Genomic DNA, 22626 nt, shown 5'->3' on the forward strand with positions numbered 1-22626 from the left:
GGCGGTGTTCATTGAATCTTGACTGTTGAGTTAGCTTCTACTTTTCAGCACTGGAAACTTGCTAATATTTAACTCTGGTATTATTTACATACATACCAGTTCTGAGTGAAAAGTCAATATTTCTTCACCTTATTTCAGATAAGCAGTTCTGGACATACAATGTATTTAGGAGTGTTCAATGACAAATGAGTTCTCTCTGATGTGTATCTCGTAGATTGTTTTGATGATTAACCATACATGATAACAAGTTGAAACTGCATGCCCTTTTAAAACATAGCTTGCACTAGCTTCATGAACAAAAATGGAAGACAATATAGATATAAGCAGTCTAAGAGAGGATATTCAAACGTGGTCTCAACCCCTCCCCCCAGCCTCTGTGTCAAGTTGATTGAGTTGCACTTACAAGAATAACTACTGATTAAATCACCTTGTGCTGTAAAAAGTCTGTTTTTATTATATAGTAACTGCTACACTATAGTCATCTCATTCTTGGGCAGATTATAGAATTGAACCATGTTCGCACATTTCTACTAACCTAACCACCCAATAGACTGTAATTCATGAGAGGATTGCGGAAGTCCTACTTGCTGGTGAGAGAGAAAGATTGGAGAAATGGGAATTGGGTTACAAAGGGTAAATTTTTCTACTAAGAAAAATGCACTTGTTGAATTAACTCGTCAGTCTACAGCCCCTATAGTCCCCTATGGAGAACCAAGTCACGTATACATAATATATAGTTAGGATTGTGTTTTCACGTTAAATGGTAACTAAAAGGCATGAGTAAAAATCCTTGCTGTTAGAATCTTTAGTTTAATTTTCATCACCCTCAAACTATGTTCTGTGGGTCAAACACTGTGCAAAGAACAAGGGTGCAGCTATGGTTCTCGGGAATCAGAAAAGCCTCAACCATTGCAAAAAGCGCAGTTTGGGAAATGTTAGTTGTGTTCAGGTTGCCGGAAATATTCTCCCAGATCCTTAATATTGTGCCAGACGTTGGGGATTCTGCTACCTCGATCAAATTATGTTAAACCTAAGGCTGTTTTGACATTTTTAGTTATGTAAGGACTCTTGATCACTTTTCCTTCTTACCAGATGAGTTGAGAAGCAGGATGCTTAGCACTGCAGTTTGTAGTTTCACTTACTTTCTCCGGATAATCTTTTTAGTGATCTTTCCCGCTATATTTTTGTTATATCTTGTTGGTTTCTTGAGAATGGGGTCTAGACCTTATGATGCTGGATGTATTTTCACTTTTAGAATTATTTTTACCAGATGTAGCCTGGAAGAAATCAGAGAGAGCTCTGATGGCATCGGAGTTTGAAATTCTTAATTTAGTCACAGCTACTAGAAGGTCTTCTAAGCTAGAGATATTAGTTTCCTTACTGCTTTTCTTGACTTCTTGTCCTCTCCTCATGCCCTACACACCCCCTGCCCATCCACTGTGATGTGCATAGCAGACAGAAGAGAGAGTGTGGCAGCTCAGTCTGTGGCCTTGTGTCCTTCTGAAAGACCATATGCCATTAGGAGTTAGGCCAACATAGATTGGATGGTGTAAGGTTTTTATTCTTTCTGAGTTATAAATTCTGTTTTTTAATAAAGTGCCATTCTCAAAACACCAGGCATGCCCATGTGCAAATAGTTGTACAGAATTAATTCCACTTGTGAGACTTTGTGACATTCTCCATTTGTGCAGTCACAGAGACAATTTCTTATGTTTAGAGAAATGTACATTTTAAAGAGGAATTTAGAAGCATTTTCAGTCTAGGATTGTTCTTTTATTACATTAATAAGATTTGTGTTTCAGACTAGTTTTGCATTTCTGGAAAACTTTGATGGTTTACTAGAATTGTTAGTTATTAAATTTGATATAATATTCAAGTATTGAAGAGTCCTTATACTCAAGTATTGAAGAGTAATACTTAAAATTTTTGATGTTGCCTTATGGAGATATTCATGGCAAACAACTATGCAGAAGGATTTACTAATTCATTTTAATTCCAAGATAAGAAGAGTGGGTCTAGTCAATGAAAAGAGAATGGAGATAGGAAAAATCCTGCATTTCTCTTTTTTACAAAAAGCTTTAAATGATCATATGTTACAGATATGACTGTTATGGTTGAAAATGTTGGTTGTATCTTGTTACACTAAACACTTAAAATTTATAACCTTATAGGTATATAATCAAATGAAAATTATTTTCTACTTACATGGTATAAATAGAAGCCGGCAGGGCAGGGTATTGCTTTTTTCTTCTCCTTCCTCCTATTGTTAAAATTGGAATAGAGAGGCATGTCAACATTTTGCTAGATTTTGCTTACTCTGATGTCCATTAGGAAACCTTTGAGACATTCTTTGTTATAGAATTGGGAAAAAATGTTACTGATATCCAGAACATTTGGCACAGGAAGTCTGGAGTGTGCACAGACTTCAAAGTTAGACCAAGTCGGGTTCCTCTATGGGGTATTCTATGTTAAGCCGTGTGATTTGGGGTAAGTTACGTCCCTGCCTTTTCACCCGTTGCCTCATCAGACCATCTAGGATAATACCTCTCTCGTGGAGTTATTCTACTACAGTGTCCGGAATATAGATGATAATGAATAAATGCTAATAACCTTCTTTTATTTCTTGTTTTAAATCTCTTCTGATTCATGGGCGAGAAGTTTCAGTTAATTTCCTCCACTCACCTTTGTTGGAGGTATTGCTTGGATCTGCTTTGTTCTCTATTGGAAATTAAATTCCAGGCATAGGAGTTCGATAACTTTCCCTCTTCCTTAAAAAGAATTGGTTTGTACCAGTAACGGTTGAGATTATTTATTCTGGGATTTCAGCTTTGTCACCTCTTGGTTTTCCCGAGACTTTGTTTAGTGAGTTGCTGATATTTTATTATATTTGAGCTGTATTTTTTTAAAAGTCAAAGCAGATACTTGTACTTTGTTAAAGTCTAAATTAGGTTGCCAGTTTGCTATCAGCACATTTTTTAAAGCACTTAGAATTGAATCATCCCTTCCAACTAGTAAAGCACTTGTGGATTTTACAGTACTGCTGTCCTCAGTTCTAATTTTTAACCTGTAGCTTAGTCCAATAACATTCATATTTAAGAGTTTTGGTTGGAAAATGTTGTTATTCATATATTTAAATACTAAAGCAATTCTGAATTTTCATCTTTCAAACAAAGTGAAATAACTCCATATGTTTTTGAAAAGTACCTTGTAAATAGGACATCAAGGATATTTTCATTCATTTATCACATTAACCCTTGAGATGAGGGCAGGGTGGGAGAGCTCTGTTTTATACATGAGAAAATTGAGGGCTAGAACTATTTGGGTAGATGTTTTGTATTATGAGTAAGTTATGGAACTAAGACAAGGACCCAGGTCTTCTTTCCTCATGCTCTACTCCCTACTGCCAATGTAATACTGCGCACAAATGGAAAATTGACAGTTAAATATCATTATAATGATATACTACATTTCTGTGAGATTTTATAGTTTTCAGACTTCAAGAACCAAATAAAATTCTATCAGAACAATCATTTGAATCATTTGGTTGTACAATAATACATTGCAAATATACCCATTTTACAGATAGCATTCCAAGATTGTGCATGTTGCATAGGGACTCATTTTTTTTTTTCTGAAACATTTTTTTCTAGAGAAATTTTGAATCACATTTCCTTATTTTAAGCTGCACAGAGGCAGATAATTCCTGGGTAGATGGAGCTAATGCTCAGTAGAAACTTAACTAGGAGATGAGACCTGGTTTCAATCAGAACTGGGAAGAGAATGTCTCATAAAACCAGTTACACCCTGGGTATCAGTCATGGTTTCTAGCCCTGAAGGTCAGCGGTTCTCTATTACCAGAGTGACTTCTAAGGAATGTACAGTGCTTGGACTTGAAACGTCCCTTTATGTAGGTCGGCTCTTTGGGCTGCTGCTGTGACTTAGGTGTGAACATACATTGACCATTGTTAAGGACCTTTTGTTTGCCAGTGGAAAACCTAACATAGGTAATTATTTTCAAGTAAAGGTGCAGGAAGTTGTTTAGTGAAGGTTGGGAGATACGACGTAAGGTGCCAACTTGTGTAACTACACACCCAACACATTTTTCAATTGGTCTTGGCATGACTCAAAAGGAAAATTATTTCCTTTTAGCCAAGTGGGATTGGAAGAGATGTGTCAACTGTCTGAAAGATTGTAAACAAGGAGCTGTTCATGGTTATTTAACACTTTCAGGAAAAAATTTTTATTTTAGTTTTAAACTCTGACCTGCACATTGAGTTTACTCCTCTTTTCTCCAAACCTGTGTTGCCTTTTGGGTAATTTCTTTAACTAGCTGTATATAATTTCGAAACAAACAGAATGCAGAGTCTTTACATCAGTTTTTTTTTTTTTAGCCCAAATGTATAGTCCTCGATGGTGGCCTTTGATGGGCACTGTGTGTAAATGGTGATTTGGTTTTAGTTCTTTCCTTTCATAGGGACAGTTTATTCTCTACTCAGTGCTATCCTGGGACTGAGTCTTATTGCTTTGACTCTCATATTTTTTACTGATTTTCATGAAAAAGCTTACTTTTTGATGGATTTCTGAAAATTTTCTATAATATAATATCCATAAGAGCAAGAATTTAAACTTGTTCATCTCTCAGGAATACATAGAATAGTACTTTATATTTAATTTGCTCAAAAAATAGGAATACTGACTTAGACTGAGATAATATTTTATATTCTCAGAGGTCTATTGGTTTAGGATTGTAGACACCTAGTGTGTGTTCCTGACCTGCTATACAAGGTGATTGTTTAGGTCTGTGGCTATAATGCCCTACAGAGTTGATGCCAGAGGCAAATCCTTCAGGAGGAACTAGGTGAATATATTTCAGGAGGTAACAGTAAAGCAAAATTCTATATAAATAGGGCATGTTCGATGTTCATGAGACCAGACAAAAATGGTAATTGGTAGATGTAGCCAATATTTCAGGTTTTAAATTGGGTAGGAGGGAATTAGTTGGAAGGTGGATTTTAGAACAAGAGCCAAGAAAAACATCTGTAGGTTTTAATGTGAATTAACGGTGTATTCTGGAGTATATACTGCTGTTTACTGACCACATATTCTGTGAAAAGTACATTTAGAGATAAAATTAAGTACCATGAAATGCACCTAACTTAAGTGTACAGTTAAGAGTTTGATGAATAAACATCTATGTAGCCAACACCAGTCAAGACATACTACATGTCCATCACCCCAGAAAGTTCCCTCGACTATATGAAGAAGTTAATAAGCTTTAGTCATAAGAAAGCTTGTTTCACAAGGTTGTTGCCATTATAACAGTAGCAACTAACAGTTGTGCATGAGTTAGAAAGTTTCCAGAAATTACTTTCAAATCTTAGAACAACCCTATGAGATGGATTGTTATTGTTATATCAATTTTTACAGATGAGGAAAATGAGGCCAAGATTATTTTTGGCTTGCCTAAGGTAGGTAACCCAGTAGCTGAGTAAATGTGGAAGCTTTCCATGAATAACACATGCCCTCCACAGTAAAATCAAAAGTTAGTTGACTTTATTATTGTGGGAAGGAGGGTGGAACGAGGATCAAGATTACACATTTGAACTGGGTTTAATGTCCATTGCTGTTTATTAACTCTGTTTCTTGGACAAGATACTGAAGTTCTGGAAACATCAAGTTTAACATTTCTAAAAGGAGAGGGGTGATAGGAAGAAGGTGACTATCATGGGACCTGTCTGTCCCATGGGCTGTCAACTGGGAAGACAACTGTGAGAACACTTTGTAGACTTTGAAGTGCTGTGTGCTGACTTTGTTATCTTTATCCGTGGAAGAGGTAGTTGCCTGCTCCCCCATCCTGGCCTCACACACTGCTAGCTGTGGCTGGACGAGCAGGAACTGACAATGTGTCAAGAGAGGCAGTCCCCACTTGTCAGTCCCTCGATGCACTGAACATTATTGACACCACTTTTTCTCTCACAAGTCCTTCTGACATTCAAAAGCCTCAGATTGTTTTACAGCTATTAGGTCAGCCTCACTCCACAATAAGTGTCAACTTTATCAGGAAAGAGTATTTTTAAAATTCTATTTTGATTTTCTTTCTGAAATATTTATGAAACAGTATGAGTTGGTTTGAGGTGGGTGAATTCCTAAGTAACCCAAAGAACTGTGATGTGTTCTGGCCTGAACTGAATTATTTTGGGCATGCTTTTTGTATTCCTGAAGATGAGCTATTCCCACAGTGTGTTTAAGAGCTTCTTATTAAACTTTCTACCTAACTTCAGCATTTAAATTTGGTCAATTCAAACTTTCTACCCAGAGCTGTTTTCTCCTCTCAACAGTTGTTTTCCTCCCTCCCCAGTACACCCGCATCTGGATGGTACCTAGGTCCTGGAGAAGCTATAAAACAAATATCAGGCAGTGGGTAAGGGTTGTCTGGTCCAGGTGTTGTCTTCCAGATGTCTTGGCCTCTGCTGAGGCAGCTCCTCGTGGTTGGTCTTTTGATGACTTTGTCCATGCGTGTGTTGGTTTCTGTGGTCTCTGTCGTGGCTTCTAGTGGAGGGATCAGTATACAGTGACTCTTCTTTGATCTGTTCCAGGCCTTTTCTGGTCCATTGGCCCTCTTAGCACTTACTTTTGTGTGTCTTTCTCTTGAGTCTTCCTCTTTGATCTTCCCCGGAGAGTTGAGAAACTGCCCTTCGTATCCCATCTGGAACCCTCTCTTCTCTGCTCTCATTCCCTCCCTCCCCCTTGCTCACTGCCCTTTTCTCCCAGCTCAGAGGTTCCAGATGGGGATCTATGAACCAGGGGTGCTTGATGACAAAATGTTTGCCACGATACAGTGAAATGGAAAAAAAAAATACAATGTATTAACATGTCATCAGGCTAAATTTATATAATCTAAACTAAAAGAATGTTCTTTTTTTCTGCAATTATGTAACATGTTTCTGCATTTTCATGTTAAAAAATGTCTTTGTATACTGTTTTGGTAGTAGTAACGATGTTCTTTTATAATAGATTGGTAATATTAAAAAGGTAATAGATTGGTAATATTAAAAAGGTACTTTGTCTGAAGTGTCCTTAGTGGCAAAATTAAGAGCTGGCCTTTTCATGTTGTATCTCCAGATTCTTGGAGGGAAGCGGTTACTAGGCCATAAAATCTGAAAGGTCGAGAAGTACTCACATGTCTGTTCCTTATACTCAGCTCAAGCTCTGTCTTGTTCAGGGAGCTGCACTTCACAATTCCTTGCATATCCTCAGGAGTGGAGCCCATCCTCTGGGTTCCCTTAGGCTCTGGTCGCTTCTACTTTTGCAGTTTTTAAAATTATATACTTGTCCTTTCTTGTCTTCTCGACTGCACTCACACTCTGAAGGCTCCTTGAAGACAGGGACTGTTTTGTGTCCCTAGCAGAGCAGCTGGCACATGGTAGGCATTAATGAATGGATGTGGAATGAATTCAAGCTCTCATAGTAAAAGGTCACTTTATAGCAGGAATAAGAGAACTGCAGGATGGTAAGAAATAACTGCTCCCCATCCTGCAGCCATTTAGCTTCTGTGGCACTAGTGCTATTTTATGAGTTCCTCCTTTTGTAGCTAATTGGAGACTCTGAATATATTAAAAATTACATAAGGATAATTTTTTGAAAGTTTCTAATATTAAGAAAATGGTCGTAAGGAAATTGGTAAGGTTTATGTTGCTAACTAAAATGTCTTGTGTTTAGATATTGGTGAGGAATAGAATTATTCTCAACTGTAAATGTAGAGACTGAGTTAAACCACACTTCCATCTTTCATTGACAGCTAAACTAAGAAGTTAATATCCAAGAAGAAAAAAATGTTGTTTAACTTCTGATTAAAATACTTTATACAGGGGTTGAAATCATTTGGAGAAAGGCATGAGTGGATACTAGAATTATTCACTTTAAAAAGCTGAGCTATTGAAGTCTACAAATATTAATTGAGTAAGCATGAGTAGAACATTTCTGTTCCATTTGCAAGTGCACATCTTCATTGCATCCGTCTCTGCCTTTAAATCCTGAGCCAGCCTGTCATGCCATCAGGGCTCATGGATCTGTGAGAATGGGAGCAGTGGTCCTGGCCTCAGTCAGCATGGAATGTGTTGGCCACAAGTGAGCTGCAGTCTGCTTTTAGGGATGGAGTTGACATATTACTGAATTCTTTCTATTGAGAATTTATTGCTGAGGGTAATTATTTAGAGGTTTCTGTCTTCATTGACTTTCATGTACCAATGATTTTAAAGCCTGTCATGGGCCTTCATACAATTGGGAGGCAGACTTGTACATTTTCATGGAGCTAATGACATGCATTAAACATGTTAGCCCTAGAAATAGCCTTAGAAAAGCTAAACAAAGCCCAATTTTTAAATTTCCAAATTCTTCACTAGTACAACAGTATGCATATTCAATGTCTTTTTTCTTTTAAAAAATTACAAATCTATTCCTCCAGGTCTATTGAGGACAGATTCTGAGATCCCATAGGCCTCTCGTCCTATACTCCCATCTGAGAAATACAAAAAGTAGCCAATTTTGGAGCAATGCGAATTTGTTCTGCTTATGAGGGTAAGGGAGGGGACTTGGCTGGGTTTCTTGCTTCCTGAGGTCCATGTTGTGTTCTTTTGTTCTCTTGACATACTTGTAGATTTAGCTATCCTAGAACTCCAGAATAGGTGGAAGGGGGGATAGCTGACTGGTGGGGATGTACTCACTTTCAGGCCAGAGACTCCCAATAAACAGGTGCTCACTGCCACAGCCAGGAGTGAGTGAACCTTTGTTATTCTTTGGACATGCAGCTCTGAGTCAAGCCAGTCTGTCTTCTCAAATACTAGAGCCAATGTGTTATCCTTAACATCTTCATTTAATGTTGTCAGTAAAAATCTGGAGAGCAAATATTTTTGACACTATAAACTTGTGGGTTCAGAAAAGATGTACAATTCTTTACAAAATCCAAATTGGGGGTGAATGAAAGATTCATTTTGCTATGTCATGATGTTCTTGGAGGAAAGGTGCAAGATGAAATACGTAAATGTATTTTTCTCTTTATTTTTTGGATGTGCTCTCCCATGAAATTTCAGTTGTTAAAACATTCAAACCTAGTTTGAGGTTCTTATTCTTCATTTTAGTAGTGAGGTGGAAATACCAACCAAACATTTAAGTCGAAATTCATGTTACTATAGTGGTCTTTTATAGAGAGGTAGAAGTAGATGGTGTATTTTTAACATCAGATATATTTAGTGTTTCTGGTAGGCCCGTTCCAATTACAGATGTTATAGTATATGGTTATATTTATAAATAGCATAGGGAAATTTAACTTACTATACTGTCTTGGTATGCTATTCTTTTTTTGAAAGGTGACTAAAATTTTCTTCGAATATTTTGATCAATACCTCTTTCCAAGGCTGTTACACAAATCTTAAATCTCAGTGTCACTACCACACGTGACATTTCAGAGAAAAAAGAACATCTCGTCACTGAGTTGTTTTAAATTTTCTGGCACGTGGGTTAAAATTCCCATAAGACTAAGTAATCTTTCTTCTTTGATTTTTTTTTTTAACCTGATAAAATCACAGGCACTCTGGGTTGGTACATTTGGAATGGGATCCCAGTCTTGATCTGGTCAGCCGAGGGCAGTGTGTGGGTAGGCCTCTAAAGGTCATGACCCTGCTATCCTTGGAGGGCATTCTCCCCTGCAGCCCTCAGAGGCTTCTTGCTGAGTTAGCAGAGGACTGTTGCTAATCCTACTGGAACTTGTCTGCTTCTGAATGGTTTCTCTAAAGATTGCCTCATGATTATTATCTAGGGCAAGTTAGAAATCAGAGAGGGGCTGTAGGCCTAAAAATAGTCACAGCTTAGGAGGAGGGCCTGAATGGCACAGAGCCACTGTTGCCTTCCTGCTGGCAGGAGGCGGTCCAGTGGGGTGTATGTGTCTGAAGACAGGTGTGAAAGTGTAGGGCAGAGTGAGCGTTTTCTTCCTGGCTTGTGTAGGAGGAAGAAAAAGTTTTAGTGATTGACTTTAAAAAACCTTAGAAACTTTTACTGAAGTAAATATTGGAGGTTATTCTTTTTATGAGGCTGGGGTTAGTGGAATATATTTCGAGACATTTCTAATTTGCAAGAAAATATTTTGTCTTTAGTGTTAGTCACGTGTGTTTGAGGGATGGAAACAGTAACATGCCTTGTTTCCTATACTGCCCAGGAAACAAAGGGAAGCATTATTTGAAAACTTGCAGACAACGGGTCACTTAAACAAAGACCTATACATTTACAATTGAAATTTCTGGGAGAATTATATATTTCACTTTGGATACATATGGTGCACATTTTATGTTGAAGTTATATGGGCTAAAAGAAACTTCAGGCCGAAATTGAGATACAAAATAACCTTTTCCAGAATGGTAGCTGTTTTGTGATTGGTATAACATATTCAAAACTTAGTATTTATTTTAGAGACTTTATTTTAGACTTCTTTTTTCAATTTAAGGTGAAACCAGATCACTTTAGAAATAGAAACAACCGTTGGTCAAAGGCCAAGAGCACCTTTTTCCATCCCAGCCTTCAGGGGAATTGTAGAGGTCTGATTAGATAAGAGGTGGAGAGTATTTTCTTTGAACATTCATTGATTTAGGAATGGGTGATATTGATTTTCAGAGATTTTTTTCCACTGCCTCTTAAAGTTGACTATGAAGTTGAAGCAATATCGTCTCATTTGGGGGTGGCAGTGAGGACTCCCTTGCCTTTGAAGGTATTTCTTGTCACCTGTAGCGCAAATGCTAATCTGTTGCCAATTATTCCAGGTCAGTGGGTTTATTTTTCATGTTATGTGTAGTAAGAGACCATAGTATGCTTTGAGAGATGATTTGCATGAGCTGATTCAGATGGATCATTCTGGTTGCAACATGTGTTGTAAGGAGGCAAGAGGTTAATGATTTGCTCAACTGGAGCTGAGGAGCTGAAGTGATAGTGAAGGTGTGAAATGTATTTTGAAGTAGCACCTATTTGGGTGAGAGGGAAAGGGGAATCAAGGCTGACTCCTAGGGTTTTTTGCATGATCGACTTGGGTGCGCAGTGGTGTTTCACTGAGAATAAGGAGCGTTGGAGTAAGAGGGAAGTTAGTAGATCTACAAGCCTGGAGTTCTCTTTCAGACGGGTGAAGTCTGAGATCTTACTCGATAGGCAAGGCGAATGGAGATACTGAATTCATAGTTGGGTATTTAAATCTGGAGCTTTAGGGAAGGATCAGAGCTAGAGTTATCCTCGAGGGTGTTATCAAACAGAATGCATTTAAGGTATGAGTGTAGGAAAAGAAGGATTTAAGGAGCTGAGCCCAGCCTTGCTCCCAGCACTTAAAGGCTGTGTTCAGAGAAGAATCCAGCAAAGGCATTTGCCAGCTAGCAGCCTGTGAGTTTAAGAGTATAAAGATAGAGTAGTGCTTGCAATCTCGTGATAAAACGTTAATGAATGAGGAGTTGCTTCTTATGGATGAGCAAAGAAAGTGGTTTCTTGAGAAGAAATCTCCTAATGAAGGTGCTGCGAAGATTGTTAAAACGACAGCAAAGGATTTATAATATTACATAACTATTTGATAAAGCGGTGGCAGCGTTTGAGAGGACCGATGCCAGTTTTAAAGAAGTTCTACTGTGGGTAAAATGCTGTCAAACAGCATCGTATGCTACAGAGAAATTGTTCCTGAAGGGAAGATTCAATTGCAGAGGCAAACTTGATCGTTGTCTTCTTTTAAGAAATTGCCACAGCCACCCCAACCTTTCACAGCCACTGCCCTAATCAGTCAGCAGCCATCAACACTGAGGCAAGACCCGACCTTTAACAGCCACCACTCTGATCAGTCAGAAGCCATCAACACTGAGGCAAGACCCTTCACCAGCAAAAAGATTATGACTTGTTGAAGGTTCAGGTGATGGTTAGCATTTTTTAGCAGTAAAGTATTCTTAAATTAAGCTACATACATTGTGGTTTTTTTTTTTTTTTGAATGAATGCGATACACCTAATAGACTACACTAAAGTATAAACATAACTTTTATATGCATTGGGAAACCAAAAAATTCATGTGACTCACTTTATTGCCGTGGTCTGGAGCCAAACCTGCAATATCTCTGAGCTATTCCTGTGAAGAGTTTTGTTTACCAAACGGTCATTTTAGTTCACTTTTTGGTAACTGTGCGGGTGTGTGTACATGTGTGTAATCATTTAGAGTCTTCGTAAGCTTGTGGAAACCATGGTAAATTTAGCCAAAAGTAAAAGCAAGTACAAGAAATCTTTTTAAAACACCAGAGCATTTAGTTACCTTTAGGCAATCTTATATCAGGATAATTTATACATTCTGTTAACCATTTTTGAAACACTGATAATGGATGGAGGAGCAATAATACCCTTTGAAGGTCTCTAACATCCAAAATACTTCTTTACATGTCTGGCTACTGTTGATTGTGCTGTTTTAAGACCTTCATTCACCTGGATGCTTACTCAGGAGGTCTTATTCCACATCGTATCAAAATATTAAAATAAAATCGTACTTCGTCTGTTTAAACAGTTGAATTGTTATTGACCGTCGATAAAATATTACATTTAGAACCTTCCCATTTTTTACCTCCTTACCTGCTACTTGTTTCTCAGGTCTCAGCTAAACATGTGACTTGCTCAGTGACCGCCCGCTGCCCCCTTCTCCCCGCCATAATAGCATTCAGAGTTCCCTGCTTTTCTTCATTAACTACAATTTCTGTTTGCATAGTTGTTATTTGTCTATTTTGTTCACTCTAACACCTAGCAAAGTGTTTGATATGTACTGGGCATCCAATAAATTTGATGAATGAATGTCACCCGGTATTAGAAAACATATCTTAGTGCCTCCTCCTAGCTTTGGTTTGGTTTCCAAACTCAGTATGTTCTTTATTTTTAAATCAGGTTTATTGAAGTATAATTTACATACAGTGAAATTTGCTTTTTTTAGGTAGACAGTTTTTTGAATTTTGACAACCATAGTTGTGTAACCACAATTAAAAAAAATTTCCATTATCTCAAAAAGTTTTCTTGTACTCCCTTGAGTATTATCCCTCCACGCCCAGGCAGACATGGATCCTGTCCTCATGGTTTTGCCTTTCCAGATAGTATATAAATGGAATTATATGCCTTTTGTGTCTGGCATCTTTCACTTAGCATATGTATTTAGAATAAGTCTCTACAGTTGTATCAGTGGTCTACCTTTTTGTTGCTCAGTGGTATTTTATTATATGGATGTACTGCAATTTTTTTATTCATCCCCCAGCGATGGACATTTATTCTCATTTTTGGCAATTATTAGATTTTTCTTCCTGATTTTAATAACACAGACAGGGTGAAAACAACATCAATAACCCATAGCCTCATACGCCCAACTCATGTCTACTGTTTTCCTTTTCTTGTGTTCTTTTTCTGTTTTACACAGTTGTAATCACAAAACACACAAACATTTTTCCTAGTTGTTTTATAAACCATAGTTTTTAAATGGTTATTTCATTGAATTACTGTAATTTTCTAATCAGTCCCTAGTTAACATTTAGGTTGTTTTTAAGTTATCACAGTTGTAAAAAGTAAGCTTGAAAATCCTCTACTTAAAGTATTTCTTATGATAGAGTCTGGCAATAGTTTACCTAAGACTCTTAATTGAAAGTATTAGAAATCCAAGCTAACAGGCCAAAAATTGGATAAATATTAAAAGAGTATGGACTATTTCTCAGAACTCAGTGTCAAGGAAGTTGTCCAGAACCAAGTCAGGTTAATCAATCCCCTCATTGTTTTGCATTTCTGCTTCTGTTAGGACATTGATAGCATTCTTCTCTCTGAAGACACTCACTTCCTCTGCTTCTGGAAGCGTGGAGGAAAGAGGCTAGCTCCACAGGGCTTGGGAGTTCCACGGACACACTCTGCTTAACTAGCTGTTTCTAATTGTAACGCTGGGGAGAGAGAATCTGACACCATTTGAGGTAGGTGTCTACACCAGAGCTAGTTCACATAGTGGAGCCCGCTTCAGGAAGTAAAACAGGCCCTTCCCAGAGAAAGGGGGTTGTTGTGAACCGAGCCTACATTCAGAGTGTTCCACTTAAAGTAAGATGACATGAAATCTATTTTGATGACTGTTGACACTGCTTCCCAAAAGGACAGTTACAATTAGGTCTTAAAAATAGAGAGTGTCAGGGGAATATTACACATATCTACACATATATAATTGTTTTCTTTTATTTTTTATTTGTGTTTAGATATTTAAAAATGTTGCTTACCACTTATTAATTTTAATTCATCCTCTATGAGTGATGTTTAATGGATAGCTAAGAAAAGCTGATTTACAGTCAATGTTTATTGAATTCTTTATTGAATGCTTACATAGAATAAGGCTTTATACCTGAAACTTAGGCAAATACAAGGAAGTTTATTAGACAGTTCTTACTCTTAGAACCATACAATCGAGTTGAGATTTATTTAACCCCGGAGAAGGAGTTTCTTAGTATGTGGGCCTTGAATAGAGTGTTCCATGTAGAGGTAGTTGTAATAGCCTCTCTAGAAATAATATCAGTACTCGTGCTGGGTGGTTTGAGGGGCCAGCAGGAGCCTAAACACCTCGATTTAATGGTGAAGCGCCTGACTATAAGTCTGTTCCTAAGTTCTGTGACTCGGTTGTGCGATTTCCGCTTACTCTGAGTTTCATGCCCCAGCTGGAGTCACTAGGTTGGCCGGACTTCTTCACCTGGAGTCTACACATGAGCTCTCCTGGGACTTGCCCATTGTCTCTTGGCAGTGGGCGCTGCTGTTCATCCCAGCGCTGCCTTCTTAATCTTAAACCGCTTTATCTAAAAATCTTTGTCAACAAATGTGTTCTGGTTACTATCATAATTTTACTCTTCTCTGAAATCATTTATCTGTTTTATGACTCATTAATAGAGAATTCGAATGAAGATTTTAACAACAAAACTTGCAAAGTTAAGGTATCTGTTCATAGGTACAAGTGGATTCTTTCTGTGTCACTGTCCAGCTCAGGAGAGCTTCTGCCCAGCAGCCGTGTGGTGCCACAGTGGTCAGTGTGGTGACGAGTGCTGTGGTGTAGACCCTTTCCATCTGTGGATTTAGCATTTCAGATCTCAGATATTCACGAAGTAGCCCGAAGTTCTAAGATATAGTATTTTTCGCCTCTTCTGTATATTGGGAAACTTGAGGTAACAATGAAGTTAAAGCATTAGCTCTAGCTCTTCTAGTTTGTGGTGTTACTTTCTTGTTTTTCTTCTTTTTTTTCAATTGTGGTTAGATATAACATAAAATTACCATTTTAACCATTTTTAAGTGTACAGTTCAGTGGCATTAAGTACATTCACAGTGTTGCGTAGCCATCACCACTGTCTAGTTCCAGAATTTTTCATCTTTTGAAACTCATGAAAGGATAATTTTCCATTCGACTTTCCCACCAGCCCATGGGAACCTTTATTCTACTTTTTATCTCTATGAATTTACCTATACTAGGCACCTCATCTAAGAGGAATCGTACCATATTTGTCTTTTCATTTTGGGTTTATTTCATTTAGCGTATTTTCAACGTTCATCTATTTGTAGCATGTATTGGAATGTCATTCCTTTTCATGGCAGGATAATATTCCATTGCATCTGTTGGTAGCCAGAATCAGGTAGAAAAAGTAATTTCTTTATTTCTTTTTTCTCACTTGGAATGCATTTTTTTCCCACTGAAACAATACCCTATCTTGTGTTCAGCTTCTTGGTCTTTATACATATGTTTAGGGCTTGGTAGATCTTTCTGAACATAATGTAGTGGTACTTACATTATGGATTCAATGGGTTTCTGTTTGGGGGCCAGCCTGGGAATCTAATCATCATTAATAACATTGCTCTAGGAAAGTTAGTTTTTACTTAAATGTCCAAATGAACTTTGGCAGATAACCTTCTTATACGTTGGAGACTGCCCATACCAGCAGTATGGCTAAAGATTGTTCAATTAAGAGAATGGAGGTGAAGGAAGAAGTGTGTGCGCAGTGTCTGGTGCGGGCAAGAGCGTGGCCTCTGATTGAGCAACTTTGCATCTGAGACCCGGGTACCTGTTGTGTGCTTTGAGCTTGGATTTCTACCTTGGAAACACTAGCTGTCGATACACGTGTGTGTTGGGTGTGATGTCTGTAAGCTGGTTGACAAAAACAGAAGGGATGAGGGAAATGTTAGAGGGTTTTTTCTGGGAATTCCCTTCTGGGTTTTTGTGCTACATGAAAGTGCAGGATCTTGCCCTAAGTTTGTCTTTGTGCCTGAGGGCCTCTGATGCAAACACTGGGCTTTCTGAATTGCTTTCAGGCATCCTCCAGTGACTGTGGCTATTACTAGACTCTTTCAGATTCCTCTCTCAGTGCCGTGTTTTGGTTTGGTGATCTGAAACATGATGATACAAGTTTGGTTCAGAGACATTAATATACAGTCTTGTTTGTTTATTTTTTCCTTTAGGATCTGATTCCTAATCTTTCTGAGTTTTGCTGTATACCTTTATTTTTCTTGGATACTCACTGGTGTCTCAGGGCATAAAAACAAATAATAGTTTCTCAGCCTAAGTTAAGTTTTCAAATCAAGCAGGTGAAAGGAGGAAAAATTTGTGTGTGTGTATGTTTGTTGCACACGCTTAGAAAGCAGGAAGGATGATTTAGTTCAGAGTAGGTACTTTTCTTATGAATGTATTTTTGGAGGTTTAATCTCTTTTTAATTCTCTTATAGATTAAATAAAATAGTCTTGTTATATAATCTTCATAAAGTTCCTATGCCACTGCTTTTTCAAAGACCTGTGTCCATTTTGTTTCTGTCTCATCCTTCTGTTTCTTTGTTTCAGAAATTGGAAGAACTACTCTGCTTATTTACTCTACTAGGTAATGATCTGAAATGTTTTTACTTAGTGCCTTCTGTATCATTGAGTGCAACTGGATTGCAAAAAACGTTGAACATATGGCGTTTAGTTTTTGGCATAATTTCTCTGTAGAAAAATTTAATCTGTTTCGAGACCTAGTAGGGAACTGCATGTACTGGTTTCTTATCTTAATTGGCATCAGCGATTGTAGCCAAAAGTGCTTTACTTGATATGACATCCATACAAATGAAGCTGGCCTCTTCTATTAGGAAGCAGGACCAGATAATTTTGTTTTAGCACATGCACATGACAGTTGTAATTATGAATCCCTTTATATATCTCCTTTGTAGTGTAGTCAGTGGGAGACTGAGAGCAATAGGGATTCAGGTTGGATAATACAAGTGACGTATTTACTCTTGTTCTCACTTGTAACTTTGGGACACAGATTGATTCAATACATTATATTGATGTAGGACACTTTATATTTTCTTAAAGTTGTTTTGTCCTGTAGGCTTGTCTCTAGTTTCTGCAGCCTTTTCTTTTAGTATATTTTATGTTCTTAATACAAGATTAGTCTGTGCCACTCATGCCATTTTGCCTAAAGTGGTTAAATGCATACATACTTTTAAAGAGGATAAAAATTAGATTTTTATTCTAAATGCACCATCGCATTTTGCATCCCCTCCTTCACATATTTTTATGAGGCAGGATGGTGGTGAGCCAAAGGGGCTGCCGATAAGAGTTTTTAATCCTGGTTCTCTCTCTAAATGGTTTTATGAACTTGGAAGTCATTGGGGGCTGCTACGCTGGACAGTTTTAAGGGCACCATTACCATCATCTTTAAATGGTACCTCTGGGATTTCTTTTCCATAGAATATAGTGTGAATGCTGACTCTTAGAGCTATACAATAAAAGAAGTACTAGAAATCAACTTATTCTTGCTACAACACAGTTTTCTCATATATAGAATAAATAGTTTGGATTAAATGAACTCCAAATACTTTAAGCACTGGAAGATGAATCAATCATCAGTGTTCGTCAACCCCTCTTCCATGAATGGGCCCTCTTTACAGCTGAATAGCAAAATTATCTCTGTTAAGGTAGAGTCGTGTCTCATTTCAGGAGAAGTTTATCTCTTGTAGTGTGTAGACTGTGTAGATTGCCTGCATGCAGGACTTCTTGGCATGTATTTTAGATGTTTGAATTGGACGATCTGTTGGAATTTGAAAGTCCTATCTATTTAGGGACTGCATTGAATATTTTGTAAAGTAACAAGCTTTGATGACACTAGTTATTCATGTTACGAAGAACAGATAGCTGGCCCAAGATTCTGAATATCCAGATCTTTTGTTTCTATGAAAGAAATATCGATCAGAAAAGTATAGTCCACAAAAAAAATGTGGCTTATTTCATTGGGGTATAACTATATATTTTTTAATATTTTGGTATTTAAGATTCCAAAAGTAATTATAAATATTTAAATGTAGAAATGTATGGAGCAAATTTATAATGTGAAAGATCTTTTGTACCTCCTCCCTTACCATTTGATGGGGTGGTGGTGAACCATTGTAATGGTATGGTACTGAATCTTTCTGGAAATTTCTTTTACATATATATTATTTGAGAATTTCTGAGTATTTAGAACTTTCTAAATTTAAAGGATATGCAACTCCTAAGAATTTATTAGTATAGGTGATGAGAAGTAAAGTTGTAGATAGATTAATAAAAATTTTACCTGAAATCTGAGTTCCTACTGTGATGTAGATAACTTAACATCTTTCTTTCAATACCTTTTTTTTTTCCTTTTTTATTATCCGAATCACTGGAGTATTCTGGTTTCTTTAATTCAGAAGCAGCCACCCGGTAATAGTGGATGCTGATTTAATCTGACAGGAGAAGTCCCTCCTGTTTTCAGAGTAGATCTGGGCAGACCAGTAAGTTGCTTACTGTACTGTATTTTTGTTTTGTTTTGGGTTTTCCTATAAAGGATGTACAGAATAACCAAGAAACATCTGCATATACGTTTTCCGCCTCTAAGCCTCAGAAAGTCTGATGTTTTGTTGGCAGAGAGTCCAAAGAAAATTCTTTAGTTTGGAAAAAAACAAAACAAAACTCATGACACTTGGCTGTATTACTGCTGCAAGGCCGAGTTGGTCTTTGAATAACCTTGGTCTCCTGAGAGGGTTCATTTTATGGTCTGGTGTTCGGATTTATTTTAGGCCGGTTGTAGTTTCTGCATTGCAGTATGAAAAGACAGTCTCTTAGGTGCAACCAAAAGCAATTTGGGGGGAGGGGGCAAATAACTTGAATAATACTTCTCTTGCTTACTTTCACAGCCATCAATTTTGATATTCTAAGGAATGTAAATAAGTTACCTTGGTGTAATTGATTTGGGATGTTTCAGCAAAACACTAGAGTTGATGAAGTTTTAGAAGACATACTTTCTTAAATAAGCTGCTTTTAAAATCTTACATACTTTTCACCTCTTTACATTTTCTGATATATTGAAGTACCCCTACTTCAGGACAAATTCTAAAATGTGTGAAAATGCAAGGATTATTAAGAACAGATGTGAATACACTTCTAATGACTTTTTTTGCAGAGGAAAAGAGTTAAATGTGGTGCTTTGTTTTGAGCTTAATTTGTCAAATACAAAAACTCTCATTAGGCTACATGTAAAAATTTAATATATTGTTACAACTGACCATGGTCACTTTCTGGTTACCTCTGCAAAGCATGGAGTGTGTAGGAAATTACTTCATGTAAACTTTAGTTTACTATGTCATCTGAAGTGTCTAGATCCTTGGATTTGTTGTTTACAGCTCTGCATGCACGTGTGTGCGTGTGCGTGTGTGTGTGTGTGAACAAAGAATAAGTGGATGAGGCAGAGTAGTAGAAGAAAACTAGAACTATTTGAATATTTATGATTTAAAATACTCTGAGCACGTTTAACCTGGTAATTTGCTTTTCACACTATCTTAGCAACAAGATATGAGGATTGGGGGAACTTAACTTTGTTATTTCTACTGTATTTCTACTGTTTTATGATATGTTTAATGAATATAGGATGTCCTGAAACAGGTATTTATAAAAGAAAAATGTTAAAATATTTTACTCAGTAAAATTACTAAGCTTTCAGGAATGCAGTTTTAAGAGTTTGTGAATATGTAGGGCCTTCCATATGCTGGTTTTGAGGTTTTTAGGAAATTCTTAAGCCAGAAAATCTTGGAATGAAAGTATATTTTTGGAATAAAGAAACAGAGTTCTTGAACTTCAGTGGGTCTGTTAATTGGCTTTGTGTTGAATCTTCTAACAGACTTTAGCTAGGAGCTTTTCTTCAGTGGTGCTGTCTTTATCATAATCAGCTAGGGCCCAACTCTCACTGTCTCCCTGAAAGACTTTTAATTGCATAGTGTGAATTATCTATGACTGAGTATGCTGTACTGTTAACAGGTTAAGTTTTTGGATGCCAAATCTCATTAAAATGCAACCATACACTTAAACTTTATTTACTTAGGAGGTTTAAACAGAGTATTAGTTAATTGTTTATTAGTAACAATAGTTATTTTTCTTTGGATGATTTTTAATTTTTTTTTGGCATGTTTGAATGAGTTTTGAGTACACTCTCTGTTACCTGCTGATGGTCTTGTAACTTTTTTTTCTTTTTTCTGAGGTGGGTAGCTTTTATCTACTTTTAGGAAACTTGGGAATACTTGATTATTTCTAAAACTATTCTAACTAGTGAAATACGGTGTCTTAAAGATATTTTAAATAGACCTCATGTGATTTGAGGAGTGCATGGGGAAAGGGGGTGCGATATTTTTGTTTTACCATGGCATAAACAAAGTTTCTTTGATAGTGTTCATTGTTGAGTAGTATTTCCACATAAAAACTAAGTTTCTATATTTCAGAAAGAAGTGAATTATTTTCCTTGGATGATTAAGCTAAATAGTATCTGTCTCTATGCTTAATAAGTGATCCATTTTAACCTATATCTCTTAATCATTCTTTGAATATCTCCTTTATTTGTTGTTTGGAATGGGTAAAAATCCTTTTAGCACCTAGCACACCTAGAATTAGTATCCTAAACTTGTATTAGTTTATTTTTAAAAAGAGAAAATATTATAAAACTCCTATAATTTATGCTAAAAGCTTAAATCCTTTTTGTATAGTGAGGATGTGATTATTTATGCAGCTTTCTGTAAATTGTCTGCTGTAGCTTTCTTCCGAAAATTAATATAAGCGAAATAGTCTTTTAAAATAAAGTTTACTTCAGTAGTTATGTATTGGACACTTGCTGTGTGCCAAGTTCTCCACTGCTCAGTGCAGATGACACAGAGGTGAATCTTTTCATGTTCATCTGGCTTTTCGTCTCCTGTCTCACCACTGCTGTATTAGTTCAGATCCATTCCCACAATTTCCTGCCATTGGTCTTCCCTCACTGGAACATGTTCCACACTTCAGCCAAACCAAAGAGTTAGTATCCATCTTAACAGTTTTGGCAGACTCACATTGTTCCCAGAATAGAATCCAAACTCTTGAGCTTTACCCGTCTGCTGCCCTTTATCCCACCCGTGGCCACTTCTGTCTCCAACCATTCCAATCGCTTCACACTTCAAAGACAGTGTGTTCCTTCTGGCTGCATCGCCTGTCCTCCATTTCTGCTTGCTATGTTCCACTGACTTTCCTAAGCAAGCGTAAATCTTCTCTCAACTGTGGTCTGTTCGTTACTTCTGTGTATATTGCTCCTTTCCTTAGGCACTTATCTCATTGTTATGTCTCACTTCCTACACAGGTGCTTCTAATCCAGTCTGTAGCAGCCCCAGAACCTGTGCCCAGCACATGGTAGACATCACATACATGTTTCAGATAGTATCTTTAATTGTATTTATTTTGTTATTTTTACCAGTCTGTAATTTTGGATCGAGTACAAATTTTAGTCCAAGATACAAAAATGTGACTTCCATTAATCACATTGAGAACTTGTATTCACTGAAGAAGCAAAACCAGACTGACAATCTTGATGGACCAATTTTTTTTGAGAAGAAACTAAACTTTTCTGATACATCGGAATGCTTCGGAGTGATCCAGAACTATTTTTTAGAGTCTATAAGCCCACTGTCATAGTTGTCATAACTACATCATCTATGTCAAAACTAAGAAAAGACCATCTGTTTTAAAGATCTTTTCCCAAGTCTAGCAAGGTACCTTGAGAATGGATCTGAGTTTAAAGCACCCTGGTTTAGAGAAAACCTCTACTGAAATGTAATAGGTAACCATGGAAGTCTAAGTTCAAACCCAGTCTCTTATTAGTGAAGAGCATTTCTCTGTAGAGTAAGGCATTGGATCTGTTGTAAGTATGGCTGGATAAGGTAGCCTGTATTGGTTTCCATTTCCCAGCCTACTTTGCAGGCAGGTGTGGCCATTGGCATAAATGTGGTGTTATATGCAGTAGCTTCCATACTTGCTGCTTCCTCACCCTTCTTCTGCCTTACTGATGAAACATAGATAATGCTATTTTGGCCCATCGGTTGAGGTAATTTGCAGAAGAGGAATGCGAAAGGTGGAGCCGGTCCCTGACAGCTAGGTCCCTTAATCCTAGACAACCTACGTGGACTTTTGCATGAGACAGAAATAAACTTTTGTCTTTCTTTTTTGCCTCTTATTGCAGGTTTTCTGTCCTGTGGCTAGACTTTGAACCCCCAATACTATAGTATTTTGGACAGGGAGTGTCTAG

At 37.2% G+C, this 22626-nt stretch overlaps 1 protein-coding gene across 8 annotated transcripts in view; it reads left to right on the top strand.

Annotated features, from left to right (window-relative positions):
* The window catches only part of MTUS1 (microtubule associated scaffold protein 1), a 164262-nt gene that overhangs the window by 35139 nt on the left and 106497 nt on the right, over positions 1-22626 (top strand). Inside the window, exon 2 of one of the 8 annotated variants that reach the window (XM_025049910.1) lies at positions 13827-13992. The exons of the other annotated variants lie outside the window; for them this stretch is intronic. The gene's annotated coding sequence lies outside the window, so the exon portion shown is untranslated. The remainder of the gene's footprint in view (positions 1-13826; positions 13993-22626) is intronic. 8 annotated transcript variants of the gene reach the window in all.

The sequence above is a fragment of the Pteropus alecto genome, unplaced genomic scaffold (genome assembly GCF_000325575.1).
Source record: "Pteropus alecto unplaced genomic scaffold, ASM32557v1 scaffold24, whole genome shotgun sequence".
Lineage (NCBI taxonomy): Eukaryota > Metazoa > Chordata > Mammalia > Chiroptera > Pteropodidae > Pteropus > Pteropus alecto.